Raw genomic sequence first — 16,118 nt, 5'->3', positions numbered from 1 at the left:
TTACAAAGCTGCGGCTTAGAAACAAAGATGACAGCATGTTCCACTAACAAAAACTTTCCCTGACAGTAATATTCAGTCTTAGAGATGCCATTAGTGGGGAATGTTGAAAGTTTCTATTTTTGTTTCACTAATTGATATAGTATAATATATTTCAACACTTGCATTATGTATTGTGTACGTCTAAGCTTTGAGCAGCAACTTAAAAATGTCCCTGCTGGCAATACAATGAAACACTCAGCGTGATTTAAACCTGAAATGAAAATAAACGGATGAGAAAAACAATTGCATCCATAGTCCTAATTCTAAAAATGACTTTTCTAAAAGTCCATAGTTATATACCATGATTTTAATGATTAAAAATCTAGGTTTAAAGTTTTGCATTTCCTAGGCACATAAGGGAAGATTTTTAAAATGTGTTATTTTTAAAATGTAGTTAGCTCCCATATATACACATTTTGAACTACTGAATTTTTTATTTGCTCCCTACCCTCAGAAGTGGTTTTCTCAGTGACACAGGAGTTTTATGACCCTAATTAGTTATTTATGAATGTAAGTCTGAATTCCTGACTGCAGAGTCATTTAGAGCCTTGGATTCTTAGCCCTTACAGTGAAAAAGAAGAAGTAAGTAAGTAAGTAGAAATTGAACTGTGCATGCATATGTTACCTCAGAATTCTAGCGGTTTTATTTATGCAGGAAAAAGCTGTCATAAGTGTATGGTTTAAGTTTTAATGTTCTATGCAACATTTCATTGTAAATTGTAAAGTTGGGTTACTTCTTTAAAATATTGCTAGGTGATATCTGAGCATATTCCAGGCTGTAAAGCTTAGAAGATTTTAACTTGCAAGCTGGAAGATTGTTGATGTACTGGTTACAAGAAGCCAAAACATTCTTTGTTAATGTCCAGGTTAGACTGCACAGTATGTGTAAGACAGAATGCTGGTTTAAAACTCACATTACTGCAGCAATTATAAATGCACATAATTATTACACACAGATATTATTAATCTAAATATTAATGATCAATACAGTCCTTCTAAAGAAAGAAATAGTTATTGTAAAACCCTAAATAAAAGAATGTATTACTTTGAATTACATGTAAACTGCATTCTGCCAGTGAGATAGACAGTGAAACTTTTATAAGGTTATTTTAATTTGCAAGCTAGAAGATGTTTACATGTTCCATGGCTTGAAGGCCATTGCAGCCAGCAAGAAATAATGCCATGTTTTGACTATGATTGTCCTTTGGAATGTCAATAAGTTCCAAGGTTTTTGTATTGTCCTGTATTTAGGGCCATGATGCCACCTGGCGGTCTTATGAAATCAACATTATGAATACTGTTTGTTATTTGTTATGAAAGGCTGACCCCTGCCGGTTAGACATATAATATTTATTTTATAAGAAAGACAAAAATATAGACATTGATTTTATATTATTAAGATTTAATATGTAATTGTTCCTTATATGATTCATTGTTTTAAGAAGAATTATATAATAAGCTTTATATTTAAATAAGTATATTAGAAGCCATGTATGTTTCAATAAGCCTTAAATTGCTGAAGGCTCTCACAGGTCTGGTTACAGTGTCAACCTGACCAATCTCATGTCTGGGGAAGTACCAAGACATTCCAACATAATTAGCAGCGAACACTTTATCAGAAATGCGTCATGAATGACATTCCATGTCTGGGTCAGCCAACAGACAAGATGGCTGTTGACGTCCATTTTTAATTACGTGCGTCAGAAATGACCTAAACAAAATGTCAAGCACTCCAAATGACGTTAATTCCCACAAGATAAGGTGATTAAGAATTTATAAACAATAATATTGTGACTTAGGTAATCAAAACATGATAAAGCATTGACGCACGAAAGCTTTAGCCAATCAGAGCCTGGGATTCAGGGAAAGTCCAGATTAGGCAGCCATATTGCCTCCAACCCCTATAAAGGTAGAAGCTGAAAGCTCATAGTTTGCAGAAGCCCAACAATCTCCTGAGAAGACACATGAGGCAAAAGCTACCTTCCCACAAGTGGTTCTAGATGCTGAAGAGATGACAGAGAAGGGGTAATATGCTTAATATTCTGGTGATTTACTTTATTAATTTTTCAGCATTAAGTTTTGTTAAGATGTTAGCAAGAAGTTTTTTTAGAAGCTATTTTTTATGCTATTTCTTTAAGAAGATTACTTCAAGTTTTACACAGCTACTAGATACACAGCTATTGATACAGATGAGACTACTTTTGATCTTATTCTACATAACACAACCGTTATATTACTTTTTGAATGTACTTAGAAGATTGATAATTGCTTGGCTCTAAAGCCTTGATAAGATGGAATACTGTTATAAGGAAACACTACTTGGAACTGTTCATATTTTGTATATATGCTGTATGATAAGCAAATACAATTTTTTATATAAAATCATATACTGAGTGCTCTGATTCATTTCAAGGTATACCGTCAATCTATAATTACTGTTATAGAGGGTTCAGACCCCGCTATGCCGGATTTATATGATAGCAACGCTTTAAGGGCTGGTCCTTTACTGAGTTAGCAATCATGAAAAAGGCAAAAACCGCTCGGGTTTTTGACAATGGTACCTGTCACTTCAAGGTCCCTTTAATAAGGTTCTCCTGAGCTAGACAAAACACACTGCAAGTAGTCCTTTTTAAAGTGGCCTACATTGACTACGTTTGTCTATTTTAGGATGGCAAATGTTCACTGTCTGCGGAGTCCCGTCAGAAAAAGAAAATATCCATACCCTCAGAAAATGTTTTCATATTAATTTTGTTATCCTATATTTAAAAGTAATAAGATGTGTTACAGTTGCATAATTGTTAATTCAAGTGGAACTTAAAGAGGCACCACATTATTTAACATATAGTAGAATGCAAGATTCAGGATACCCAATTTGATGTTTATTATGGTTATTTCGGCATTCAAAACACTTACTTAATTAAGCTGCACATTGCTGTATCTTGGTATGTAAGGCCTCAGTCACACTATATGCACTGCTGTGTGCATTTCAGCAGAGCGTATGGTGTGCGATCAGCAGGAACATCAGAAGTGCATAGACAGCATGTGCACTGCACAGCACTGTGATGCACTATCGCACTGCTGTACGCATATTTGGAAAAGCGCATAGCTGATCTCATTCACTGTAATGAATGGGATCAGCAGCACAATGTACGGCAACGCAGATGGTGTGTGATAGGGTGTGCTTGTGTACCAAACGCACGGCCATATGCATTGCCTAATGTGAACGAGGCCTAACCCTGCACTCTCAGTGATGTTTAGCCTAGGCTATGAGGCCACAAAGTTTTCTCCTTCCAGAACATTCTTGGAAACCAAGGCTCATATGCAATTAACTTTTTCTCCTGAGTTATCTCCTAGGATAACATTTTCATCTTCTCTTTAACTACCTGACAAAAAAATATACACATATTTATTAAAAAAATAAACCAATAAATATTTATAAAAAAATAAAATAAAATAAACACGGGGGGCGATCAGACCCCACCAACAGAGAGCTCTGTTGGTGGGGAGAAAAGGGAGGGGGTCACTAGTGTGCTGTGTTGTGCGGCCCTGCAGCTTGGCCTTAAAGCTGCAGTTGCCTGTTTTAAAAGACACAGCCTGGTCTTTAGGGGGGTTTAGCACTGTGGTCCTGAAGTGGTTAAAGTAACTTTTCAGCATTCTACAACTGAAAAAGTACCCAGAAGTAGGTGAAAAGTACTATCTTAATTATTCTGAGTATTTTCTTGTTTGCTGGTGGGTTAAAGGACATTTTATAACAAGGTGTGAAAATGTCACCTAGGAAATAAAATCTGGTGAAAATGTCAATTGCATATGGGCCCAGGTGTTGTTTCCAATCACGCCAGGACACACAACAAAGAAACATTCCGCATTGATGCACCTTGCCAGCGGAAAAGATGCTGTCTCCTGTGATAAATGTAAGAATGTAAGTCAGGTGAGTAAAAATTTTACCATGGGCAAACACTGACTAACAAAATTCTAAGTAATATGGACAAAATTACACATTTTATTAATTCAAGTTATATTCAATAAAGTTTTTCTTTAAGTCAGGCAAGAAATTTGTTCAAGGTATTAAAAAAACTTAAAATTTCATGTGGATATATACGTACCTCCTAAAGAATAAATAAATGTTCAGGCAAACAAAACCAATTATCTTTCACACTACAGTATGCACACATACATTGCATACATTTAAAACGGCAGATTTGGGTGCAGGGTGAAGCTAAAACTGCTCACCCTGCTCCCACTGAAACTCAGGGCCATGTTAAAGAGGAGCTGTCAGCCATACTATCTCAGGAAAAAAAAACAAATATATAAGTAGATAAATACTTGCTCTACTTACATAACATATGTACTGCATTGTTCACGTTATGATTCCTGTGAATTTTATAAAAGATTTTACAATGAGCAAACACTGACTAAATAATCTATAAACGGATATTGAAAAAAAAAAAAAGCCATTTTATTCATTATGTCAATTTCACTACAGTTCCTCATTAAGAGCACCTCATGCTCCCCTCTGCTGACAAGCTTTATGGAGATGCTGATTTTCTTTTCCAGCACAACTTGACACCCATCCTTACTGCCCAAAGAACTAATACCTACAGTAGTTTAATGACCAAGTTATCGCCATCATGCTTGATTTGCCAGCAAACTCGTCTGACTTAAATCCCAATAAGAATCTATTGGGTATTGTCAAGAGGAAGATGAGAGGCACCAGATTCAAAGATGAAGATGAGCTGAAGGCTGTTATAAAGCATGCTAGGCTTCCATAACAACTCAGCACTACAATTGGCTGATCACCTCCATGCCGCGTCACATTGATGCAGCAATTCATGCACAAAGAGCATCTGTCCCCCTGTGCCTTCGGTATCCACCTACTGTCCCCTTGCACACCCTTTGTGCTTATGTGTCTTTTTTATGCCTCGTGCCACTCAGTGTGCAGCCTCCTGTCCCCCTGTGCCAATGCTGGGCCTTCTTCCATCCCCCTGTGCCAATCTGCGCCTCCTCCTGTGCCCCCTTCCATGCCCCTGTGTCTCCTTGGGTCCCCCATGCCTCCCCACCCATACCCCTATGTCTCCTTCTGTTCCCTCTGTGCCTGAATTCATGCCCCTATGTCTCTGTTTGCCTTGTGCCTTCCCATCCATGCATGTGTCTCCTTCTGTCCCCTCTGTGCCTCCATTCATGCCCCTGTGTCTCCTTCTGTCCCCCCTGTGCCTCCATCCATGTCCATGTATTCTTCTGCCCCCCCTCCCCCCCCCCCCCCCCATGCATCCATCCATTCCGACATGTCCGATCTTATTTTCAATTGTTTTTCTGAACGATTTCTCATAGAAGTGAACGGAAATAGATAAAAAAAAAGATAACGGAATCAAATTGGAAATCGATCGGAAAATCAAATCAGAAAACGATCAGATGGAAAATCGACTGAAAAAACGCAACGTGTGTACCCAGCATCACTCACCTCCAGTGATGTCCCACAGCAGGTTTAATATCACCCTCCAAAGTGAGGACGCATTCAAATTCAATAATGGGTTTATTTTTTCTATTAAAGAATAGTAATTAATTTGTGCATGCGGATCTTGGAGAAATGTGCTTTTTTAAGTTGGTGTACACATGTATTTTACATTTTACAAATGTTTGATAGTGGTCCTTAAATAACAGCAAGAAAACTAACAGGCTTGCTTGCCTTCCACTTTATGCCAGAAAACACATAACTGAACACACAATTGAATTTTGCAGTGCATTATCAAAGCCATGCCCACTCCAGAATACATCCATCAGCCAAAAATCACACCTATAGAAGTTTTTGGAAACCCACTAAAATACCGCAAAATCATAGCTATTTGTAAACTATTTCTTACAAATGCTTGTTTGATCCAGTAAGAAACATGATGATGATGATGATGATGATGATGATGATGATGATGCCAAAACCAGAATTATATTATTTGTGGATTATTCAAAAAGCCAAGACTGTTGTTATTTTATTAATGTTTATAGACTGGTTAATTAAGTCAGTTTTGTTAATGCGTACCAGGGATAGTTAATGATATGCAAATATTTGTGGCTTGTATGCAAATTGAATATTAAAATGTTTGCAGCTTGGAAAGGGACCAATCAAATCGGCTTCCTGTTGACCATAATTGGGTCTATTCCAAGAAACATATAATCAACATTGAATTTGAATGCAGTTATTTTCATCACATAGATCATCTCTACTGAGTATTATAAAAATAAATAACATTCCACTGAAACCGCATGTATCCTATAAGAAAATATATAGCACATATCATACCCCAATTCTCCATCTCCATGCTAGTAAAGAGAAGGAAAATTAGGTTATGTTTCTTGTGTGAATATAATGTTTCAAAATTATAATATCAAACACCGCATTAAGCAGGATTATTCATGCAGTGTCGTTACATTTCAAACATATTGGTGAATCATTTAAAGTTGCCATGGCAACCTTTAACACCTTGACAAGCAGGCAGTGATTGATTTCAATTTTCTATTACAAAACCTTGAATTTTTTACTATTTTTCCATAAGGGTGTATACAAGTTGTGGAATTATTCCTATCTCTCTCATACTCGGCTTCAAAAATATGTTATAATAAATTCCTCTGTAGCGCAGTAAACATTCATGCATTTTCTTTTGACCACTGAATAAAAAGGGGGAAAAACACTAGCAAGACTCACATGAGTATTGACTTAAAAAAAAAATTAAATACAAATGTTATTTGTGATTTGTATACTGTATATACTCACATATAATCCGACCCACATATAAGCCGACTCCCCAACTTTTACCTAAAAAAAAAAATATGGAAAAATGATTCACCCGCATTTAAGCCGAGGGTAGGAAATGCTGTACTGGTGCAGATGGAAATGATAATCCAAGACTCAGAAAAATGGTAAGAGTGCTCCACTGTGCTGAATGTGTTGCAGGCTTTGGCAGAAGATGAGGGAAGAGGGTGCATTTATGGACTTCAGGATAGTCATTAGTGCCTCCCCCTCCTGATGCTGCCCCCACTACAATATATGGTTAAAGACAAAGCTATGCTTTGAAGGTTGCAGGACCCCCCAGGTAGTAACCTTCGAGTGCAGCACCCATCACAATGTAACAGAAAAAGCTATCTGCTACCTGTTGCATGAACCCCCCCCACTCATATTCTCAGTGCTGCAGGTACAATCAGGTGGTCGTGTTACCCCCCCAGTGCGCCACCAAACAAGAATATTTGGCAGCTTTGAAGTGCCCGCTGCGCCTCTCCCCCCCCCCCCCCCCCCCCGGAGTGTCTCCGCACAGACTTATGCAAAATGGCATGGTTTCTTTTCACAATCAGTTGGCCGTGTTATCCCCCCTAGTTTTTCCGCAGGCATATGCAAAGTGGTATGGCTTCTTACCTCCGGGCCGCCGAGACTCCTTCATAACTGACGTCCATAGCAGTCTCGTTGCTTTGACGCCCTCTAGTGGCGCCTTGTGTGACGCGGGGCAGTGATCATAGAGACAAGATGTCTTTCCGTTATGGAGGAGTCTCGGCAGTGGCCCGGAGGCAAGAAGCGGCACCACTTTGCTTAATTCTGTGAGAACACTCGGGGGAGAGAGAGACGCAGAGGGGAATTTAAAGCAATCTTGTCTGGCGGCGCTCTGAAGGGGAACACGGCCACCTGATTGGACCTGCAGCACACAGTAAGCACATGACGGGGGGGTTACACGGACGTCAGTGGACAGCTTTTTATTTTTCATTGCAGTGGGTGTTGTACTCGGGGGGAACCCACTACACAGGACTCGCATATAAGCCGACCCCCCCCCCCCCCCCACACACTTTTGAGACACTTTTTTTTGTCCCAAAAATTCGGCTTGTATGCGAGTATCTAGTGAGGTATCTCAGTTTTGTTTGCGGTTATTGGGATTTATTCCCCGTGGAGATAATGTTGTACACCATGCATTTGTAGTTATTGCATATTGTTATGAACATGGCTTGTTTCATATCTGTCTCAGCTTTTTGTCTATGCTGCTGAGCGGCTGAGGTTGTCATCAGCTTCACCATCTGTGAAGCTCATAACCAGTGGTGTAACTACTATTCATGGGGTCTTCCTCCCAGCAAAACCTTGATGGGGTCTCACAAATGTTCACACCCCTTTCCTTGCCTCCCCTTGGTGCCTTTCACAGACTTGGAGTCCATCTCACAAGGGTCATAAAACAAGTGTGGCACTCATGATCTTCAAGCCTATAACAAGTGTAGCCACAAAAACATCTGATGTGCAGTATAGTCCCTTGTATCATAGGAATGAAGGTTAGTAGATGGGACCCCCTACAGCTCTGTGCCCCCCTCTCCGATCACCGGGGCTGCTCCCCTCTAGTAACGACCCTGCTCATAACACTGCCAAATAACAGACAAAGGGCATGCACCAGATCTTGTAGCAGGATTACTGGAGTAAGCCCGGGGTTATGTTTTTAAGAACAAATACCAATGTACTGAAGGAAGAGATCTAGGCCCAAACCAGGTAAATGCTAACTGTTATCTCTGTTCTTATTTCTCCAGTGTGAACAGGGGTGAGGGGAAAGAGTGTCAGTCTAACAACTGTTCTGAGAGCTTTTCCACGTCCCTGCTTCCTCAGGGACCTAAACCCACAACACTACCTTTGGGTTCCCAAAGTGAAAATATACTGACTTAGCTTAAACCTACTGGTGCCCTTTATAACGTTTAGGGGCTTATCTATGTAGTGATCTTTTAATAGAACACTACTTCTTTGTTCTCCAAAAATTAGACTTCTCTCTTATGCTAAACATATTTATTTAAGGATACCCGAGGTGACATGTGACGTGATGAGATAGGCATGGGTATGTACAGTGTCAAACACACAAATAACTATGCTGTGTTCCTCTTTTTCTATCTCTGCCTTAAAGAGTTAAACAGGTTTGTAAGTGGCAGTTTCTGTCTGGGTCAGGACTACAGTGTGGCCCTCACTGATAAGAAATTACAACTATAAAACACTTTCCTAGCAGAAAATGACTTCTGAGAGCAGGAAAGATAGAAAAATCAATAGTTCATAGATTTTAGCTCTGGCATACTTCAATCAATGTGTCATTGAGCAAAAACAATAAAACAGTAAAAGCTTAAAAAGTAGATTTAAATATAAAATACAACTATGGAATATCTTAAAGAGTCATTTTTAGGTGATGGAAGATAGATACAATTGTTTATTTCATTCGTTTATTTTCACCACGGGTGTCCTTTAAGGGGAAAGCATAACTTTATAGTGCTTTGATTGGCGTTTACCCAAAAAAGGTCACCCAAAGCTCAATTTATTAAAAGGAGCTTTTAATCAGAAGAAACGAAAAAACATTTTGCCCCCTCAAAAAAAAAGTGTCAGTCTGCAGCCAATTGATTTGCATCACGGACATAAAACACAACTTTAAAAAATGACAAACAGATGCAAACAGGCAGCACAGTGGCATAGGGTAGCACTCTCGGCTTGCAGCACTATCTGCAAGGAGCTTTTATGTTATGTGTGGGTTTCCTCCGGGCACTCCAGTTTCCTCTCACATTCTTGAAACTTACAGATAGGTTAATTGGCTTCCCCCTAAATTGTCCCTACACTACAATACATACAACTACATATGACTATGGTGGGGATTAGATTGTGAGCCCCTCTGAGAGATAGTTAAGTGACAAGACAATATAAGCTGTACAGAGCTGCGGAAGATGTATATATTTATTATTATAAATAATAATGAAATAATAAACTGAAGTATGAAGTATATTGCATTCTACCGTTACATTGAGAATACTGTATAGAGCACTATATAGTGATCTATGAAGACCATTTAGGAATATGGTGATTGTTACTTTTTAGCTGATAATTAACCTCCATAGTGGTAGTCAAGAAAACTTGTAATGTCTTATGAAAGTGGCCATCATTTCAGCTCATCGCCACTATAATAATAATGCAAACTGCAGATCTCCAAAAAAAAAGGGCTGTTCTTTTTGCAGAAATAACTGTAGAATGTCACCATTATGAACAGACCTCTAAATGCACTTCATGCTCCAAATAAAGAATCCACTAGAAGGAGAAGTGGCTACTTATCCTTAAGAGCAAGGTAACCTGTGTATTTAATAAAGTGGTTGAAAATAATGCATCTAACTCCCAAACACATCTCTGCTCTCTGGCATGCTTTGCGTCCTAAATCTTTCAAAATACAACTTGCTGACAATATATTTGCCGTCTTGAAAATAAAGGGGTCTGTGAGGTTTAAAAAAAAATTGTATACTTTTCCGGGACCACTTGCTTTTAGAAGCTGAGGGGGATGGAGGGGTTATAAAAGGTTCAAAATCAATTGGACACTTACATCTGCATTTTCAACCTTGGAGAAAATGTTGCAAAAATTATGATTTTCCAAAAATGTCAAGTCAGCACCACTGCCAGCAAATTAGAGAATAGCAACAGTACTGGCACCCTCCAGGGCCGGACTTTGGAAAGGCTACAAAGGCCCTGGTCTTGAGAGGCTACAGCTCAAGGGGGCTGAAATATGGGGTGCTACATATGAAAGAGAAGGCTGCAAACAGTGAGCAACACATGAAAAAGGGAAGATGATGCTTAAAAGAGCTGTGAATGAAAGAGGGGTTGAATACATGAATGTTACACATGGAAGAGAGGGCTGCACATGGAATGGGAGCGGTGCTGCTGCTCATCACCGAAGGGGAGCCCCAACATACATGGCATAGGGGCGGTAAGGGTATAAATCTAGCCTTGGCACCCTCACTGGCTTTTTTACAACACTAGCTATGCTCGAAGTCTATCAGCAGCCACTAAGTAAGAGAAAATCTGGGTGTGCTTCTCTCTTAGTCACTTCTGATGTTCTCTCTTCTAAAATCTATACAGATGATGATGTTGTTATTTTTTCCTCCAGCCTCAAATCTTTTAAACTCAACCATAAAGACACGTGACAAATTAGATGCCACATAGTTTTTTTCATAAAACAGAATCTAAGAAAAAAAAAGTTCTGTTTTTTGGTAATTTCCAGCATGTCCGAACTGCTTCCAATCAAAAATGGATCTATTTTGAGATCAGTACTGCTAAAAATCGATTCCTTTATCGATCTGAAGCAGATTGGACATGTTGAAAATGATCGAATGAAGGGAAATTTCTTGTCAATCTGACAGGTAAATGTTACCATGTGTACCAGGCAATAGGCATGGTAGACTGTAAAGCATTTTAGTATAGGATTGAGTAGAGAATTGCACTGCTTAGGACCTGAGTCCGAGTACTTGTTCATGTTGTCTTCAGGACCAGGGGCATCAGATGCCCTACAGCAGGCATGTCAAAAGTCCAGCCCGGGGGCCAAATGTGGCCCACTGAGCCTTTTCTGGTGGCCCCCAAAGCTCTCTACAGTCATGACTCCATGCGGCCCACAGGCTGTAGCTGTGGTGCCGTATGCAGGGGCCATCTTGTGTTTCTGCTCTGCCTTCCCCTTAGCTCGCCTGTAGGTTATCAGCCACCACTGTAGCAGTAGCAGCCACTGATTAGCAGCTGCCACTGTGCCAGGAGCAGTAACAGCTGCTGATTAGCAGCGGTCACTGTGCTAACTGAACTCGGCTTATACTTTCCCGTGGAAATGTTTTGTTTGACAAAATATCACATAGTGTACCTAGCAGCAATCAGCAACAATTGTGTTTAATTTTGCTATTTCAGCCCTCTACCACTCTCAAGAATGGTGATATGACCGTTGGCCTAAAGAGTTTGGATGCCCATGCCTTACAGCCAACAGTGCACTGTAACAGACTCTCTCCATCGAGGTACCCCAAGCTATGAAAGGTATGAGGAAGGAAATACTAACTTCTTAGTGGCAAATACATATGAGGTCGTAAATTTAGGAAACCAGAATAACACCACGGAAGTTGTACAAGTAACATCTACATATTGATTTTCTTGGCAATGGGGATGGGGACTACTGAAACTCCGATACTGCTGAACGCACTTACGGATGGACATCTCCTCCATCACATTATAAGCCTAGACATTATGCTGCTTTGAGTGAGTAACTGAATTGCCAAACAAATATAATAAACAACAGTCTGTGTTAATCCACAGAGGTACTGATTATACACAAATAGCATTGATTTAATAGTTAGCATCAGTTCTGCAACAGTGATAACCTGAAAACATTGTGGAGGTCTGTATAAGTAATTCCCATGTAATGGATTCATTTACATGACTGTTAAAGAGACTCTGAACCCCTAATTGCCATTTCAAGCTATAACACGATCCAGGAACATACTGTATAACTATCATCAAACTGTTATTTCATAACGAGTATATTTAATTGCAGCAAGAGTGGAAATTGGTGAACTAGAGATAAATGAATATTGTGAATTATGTGCAATATTCGAAGAAAGAGTACTTATCTAATGAAATATTTGTAGTTTGTGTTGCATGTGGACTCAGTTTGGTTAGAATATTAATGATGCATTAGCAAGGATTAGTTTTCATTAAACAGCCCATTGATCTATTTAAAGCTGATGTGGTAGATTTTTTACCGATCCTGGAAGCTGGAGGAGCTGTTGTGCTTGGTACTTTCATTTTCCAACACTTTGATGTCCCTTTGATGTCATTAATGGTGGAGTCATGCACAGCAATGACCACAGCTTACCAGAAAAACAGCTGACAAATAGTAGTTCTCCAGATAGAGGTATTGCTAAATACACTCATTTTTTTTAATAATAAAAAAATATTTGCATACCTGGGGAAATCTGGTTTGCATTATGGTGCGAAAGGGCTTGATTCATAAGCCTACCACACACAAACAGTGGGGGTTAATATTGGCGTGCGCACGCTATGCACGGTCCTGTCAGCGTTCCACACCAAATTAAATCAGACCCTGCTTCTCATTCATAGAAAACGTTATTCAAAAATTTGTGATCAACACTGTATTTACACTGAGCATCAGTTTAAAAGCATAAAACACTCACTGACGATATAACAAGCGCAGCCGGCTGGGCACACAGCAACCATCACACCCAACACACCAGACATGCCTGGGATCCCCACCACACATCCACTTGAAATACAGGGACCACCTGTTATCTGGAAGTACTGCAAACATGAAAAGTCCTCCTTGACAGAGGAACCGTTCCACTAAACAAGTTAGGGGGTCACAGGGAACGCATGCAAATGACTGCGGGCAAGCATCAAGCAGAGAGTTCCTGGGCTCATAGCGCAAGCTCATGCAGTTAGTAGCCAAACATCTGCCTCACTGAGGCTCTCACCACTCTCAGTGTAGTCTGCATAATCGTCCATCCAGTGACCAATCGAATATCACATTCCTTTAGGAGTGTCTGTAGCCATGCAAAGCAGTCCACTTCCTAGGTAGATGAAACTGGGTTCCTTCCATATCAAGCCTGTGACTGGTGGAAACATGTGCAAATGTGCGTGGCCAGCATAAGATGAATCCAGCTTGAGACCCCTTCTTAGATTAGGCCTCCCAATCGGTCAGCCGGCGCCAGGCTCCGTTGTAGGCTTCAGGCAGGGGAAACGCTGGGCTGCGCTTAGTCAGTGAGGACTCCCTCACCACGCGTATCGGCCGCTTCCGGCCTTAATCATGTGATCTGGGAGCGTTCGTTCAAGGCTGCCATTATATACCGTCATGTGGGCGTATGTTTGGGATGTCTTGTCTCTCTCCTGCCATCTAGTGGGTATTTTTAATACCGCAGTTTTTCTTCAAGGATTCAATTTGTTTGCATGGATTGCTGCCGTTTGGTCGCATCACCATGTCGCCATCTTGTGGATGTTAGAATTAGTGCAGTTCGCATTCAAGATTCATGTATGCACATAGATGTGGACATTTAAACACACAAGGCAGTTGTCCTCTTGTGGTGATTTTGGTAGCTACATTCTGCATGTATTATAGGGAATTTATTCACAATGGAGAATCATTCTCCTGTGCCTACTAATTCTGATGTCTTAGCCAAACCATGTCTTGTGCATCAATGATACGGATTACTTAATTCATGACTTAGATAGGTCATTCTTTCTCCCCAACCAGTCTATAGTCAACAGTTATCTATACTGATTTGTTTCGATGTAGCCTAGTGCAGAATTAGGTCCCTATCTTTTATGTTTATTCCACATCACCACATACATACATCCTTTAGGACATGGCTGATCTATCCAATCTACAGCTAAAACATTCTACATATAGACTATAGGTCTATGTACCATAGGGGTACCTATATGTGGAAGTACAGTCTTAGCCACATTGAGTATCCCTACAGGAAGGGGGCGAAGCTGAACTCCGTGTTGAGGCCATTCGGTGTCAATGTACCCAGTTGATAGATCCAACGTGTCTCAATTTGCCTCAATTTTTTATCGAGGTCTCCACCTCTAGTGGGGGGCTCCATTTTATAAATACCTTTAAACTTTAATAGCTCTGGATTAGCATCATGGAATAGATGAAAATGCAGACCTACTGGTGATTTGTCATAGTTGTCCTTACTTCTGATTATTGACATATGTTTTTGGATACGTTTTTTTAGTTCGTTGACCGTTTTGCCCACATACAACAAACGGCATGGGCACTCAAGTACGTAGATGACCAGCTTAGTGTCGCAGTTTATGAATCTTTTTATCTCATATTCCCGACTATCTCGTGCATTTCTGAACGTCGTGGCGCGGTCAACTAATCTACATACATTGCATTTACCGCACGTGTACATGCCTTTGGGTTGAATGTGGGCACCCAGCCATGTGGTCTTTGCTTTAATCTTAGTCGAGATGTATTCGGATTTGACGAGCATGTCCCTAATATTTGGGGCTCTTCTGGCCATCAGTAGGGGGCGGTCACCCACTATCTCTCTCAATGTCGGGTCTAGTTGTAAGATATGCCAATTTTTGGCTAATACCCGTCTTAATTGTGACCAGTGTGATCCATAGCGTGTCACTAATCTAGCAGGTCCCTGTTTCCCGCTGTCCCGCTGCTTTCTGGTCAGGAGATCGCTCCGTTCAGTCCTCTCTGCTCTATCCATGGCTGTCTTAATCGTCTTAGTATCATATCTCCTTTCGAGAAATCTTTTTTCCGTTACCTCTAGTTCACTTCTAAAGTCCTCATCGCGGCTACAGTTACGGCGTGCCCTCAGCATCTGGCCCACTGGTATCCCTCTTATTAGTGATGGCGGGTGGAAACTACCTGCATGTAGCAGGGTATTCCCTGCCGTGGGTTTTCGATACGTTTTGGTAACAAGAATGTTGTTGTGTTTTTCGATTGTCAGGTCCAGAAAAGTAATTTTATTCTCGTCGATGTCAAAAGTCAACCTGATATTTCTCTCATTAAAGTTGAGCTGGTCGAGGAAAGAGGTAAGTGATGTCTTGGGCCCTCTCCAGACCAGGAGCACGTCGTCAATGTACCGAAGCCATAGGGCGGCGTGAACCCCAAAATCCCCACGCCCATAAACCTCGCTGCGTTCCCAGTAACCAAGGTGCAGACAGGCATAGGCCGGGGCACAAGCCGCCCCCATCGACGTGCCCCTGATCTGGCGGTAATAGTCCCTAGCGAAACGAAAACAGTTATAGCTAAGAATGAATTCTAGTAGTTCGACGATGAATTGCATCCTTAGTAGGGGGAGCCCCCCCACCTCTCGCATGAAGAACTGTGCAGCCGCAATCCCAACCTCGTGTGGTATGGAGGTATATAATCCCTCCACATCAATTCCAACTAACAAGTCGGAGTCCTGTACCTCAAATTCGTCAATTAGTTTTATTACGTCACCTGTGTCTTTAGCATAGGATGGCAGTTCGGCCACCAATCCCTTCAGACATTTATCAAGGAATATTGAACAGTGTTCACTCGATTTATTGGCCCAATAAATCTAATACCCACCTTTCTAAGACCAAGATCAGATCTGAGCTCTCTTTCATTACCCCTTACACCGAAGAATCTAGAAAAATTAAAAAGATAATAACTCAGAACTGGCCCATACTACAACAGGACCCTCTATTGAGAGATATTCTCCCTGAAAAGCCGGGAGTCATTTTTAAGAGAGCCAGGTCCATAAAAAATCGCATAGCACCCAGTAATGTCAGGAAA

The sequence above is a fragment of the Hyperolius riggenbachi genome, chromosome 11, assembly GCF_040937935.1.
Source record: "Hyperolius riggenbachi isolate aHypRig1 chromosome 11, aHypRig1.pri, whole genome shotgun sequence".
NCBI classification, from domain to species: Eukaryota; Metazoa; Chordata; class Amphibia; order Anura; family Hyperoliidae; genus Hyperolius; species Hyperolius riggenbachi.
The sequence above is the reverse complement of the archived record's forward strand: the minus strand, read 5'-3'. Positions refer to the sequence as shown.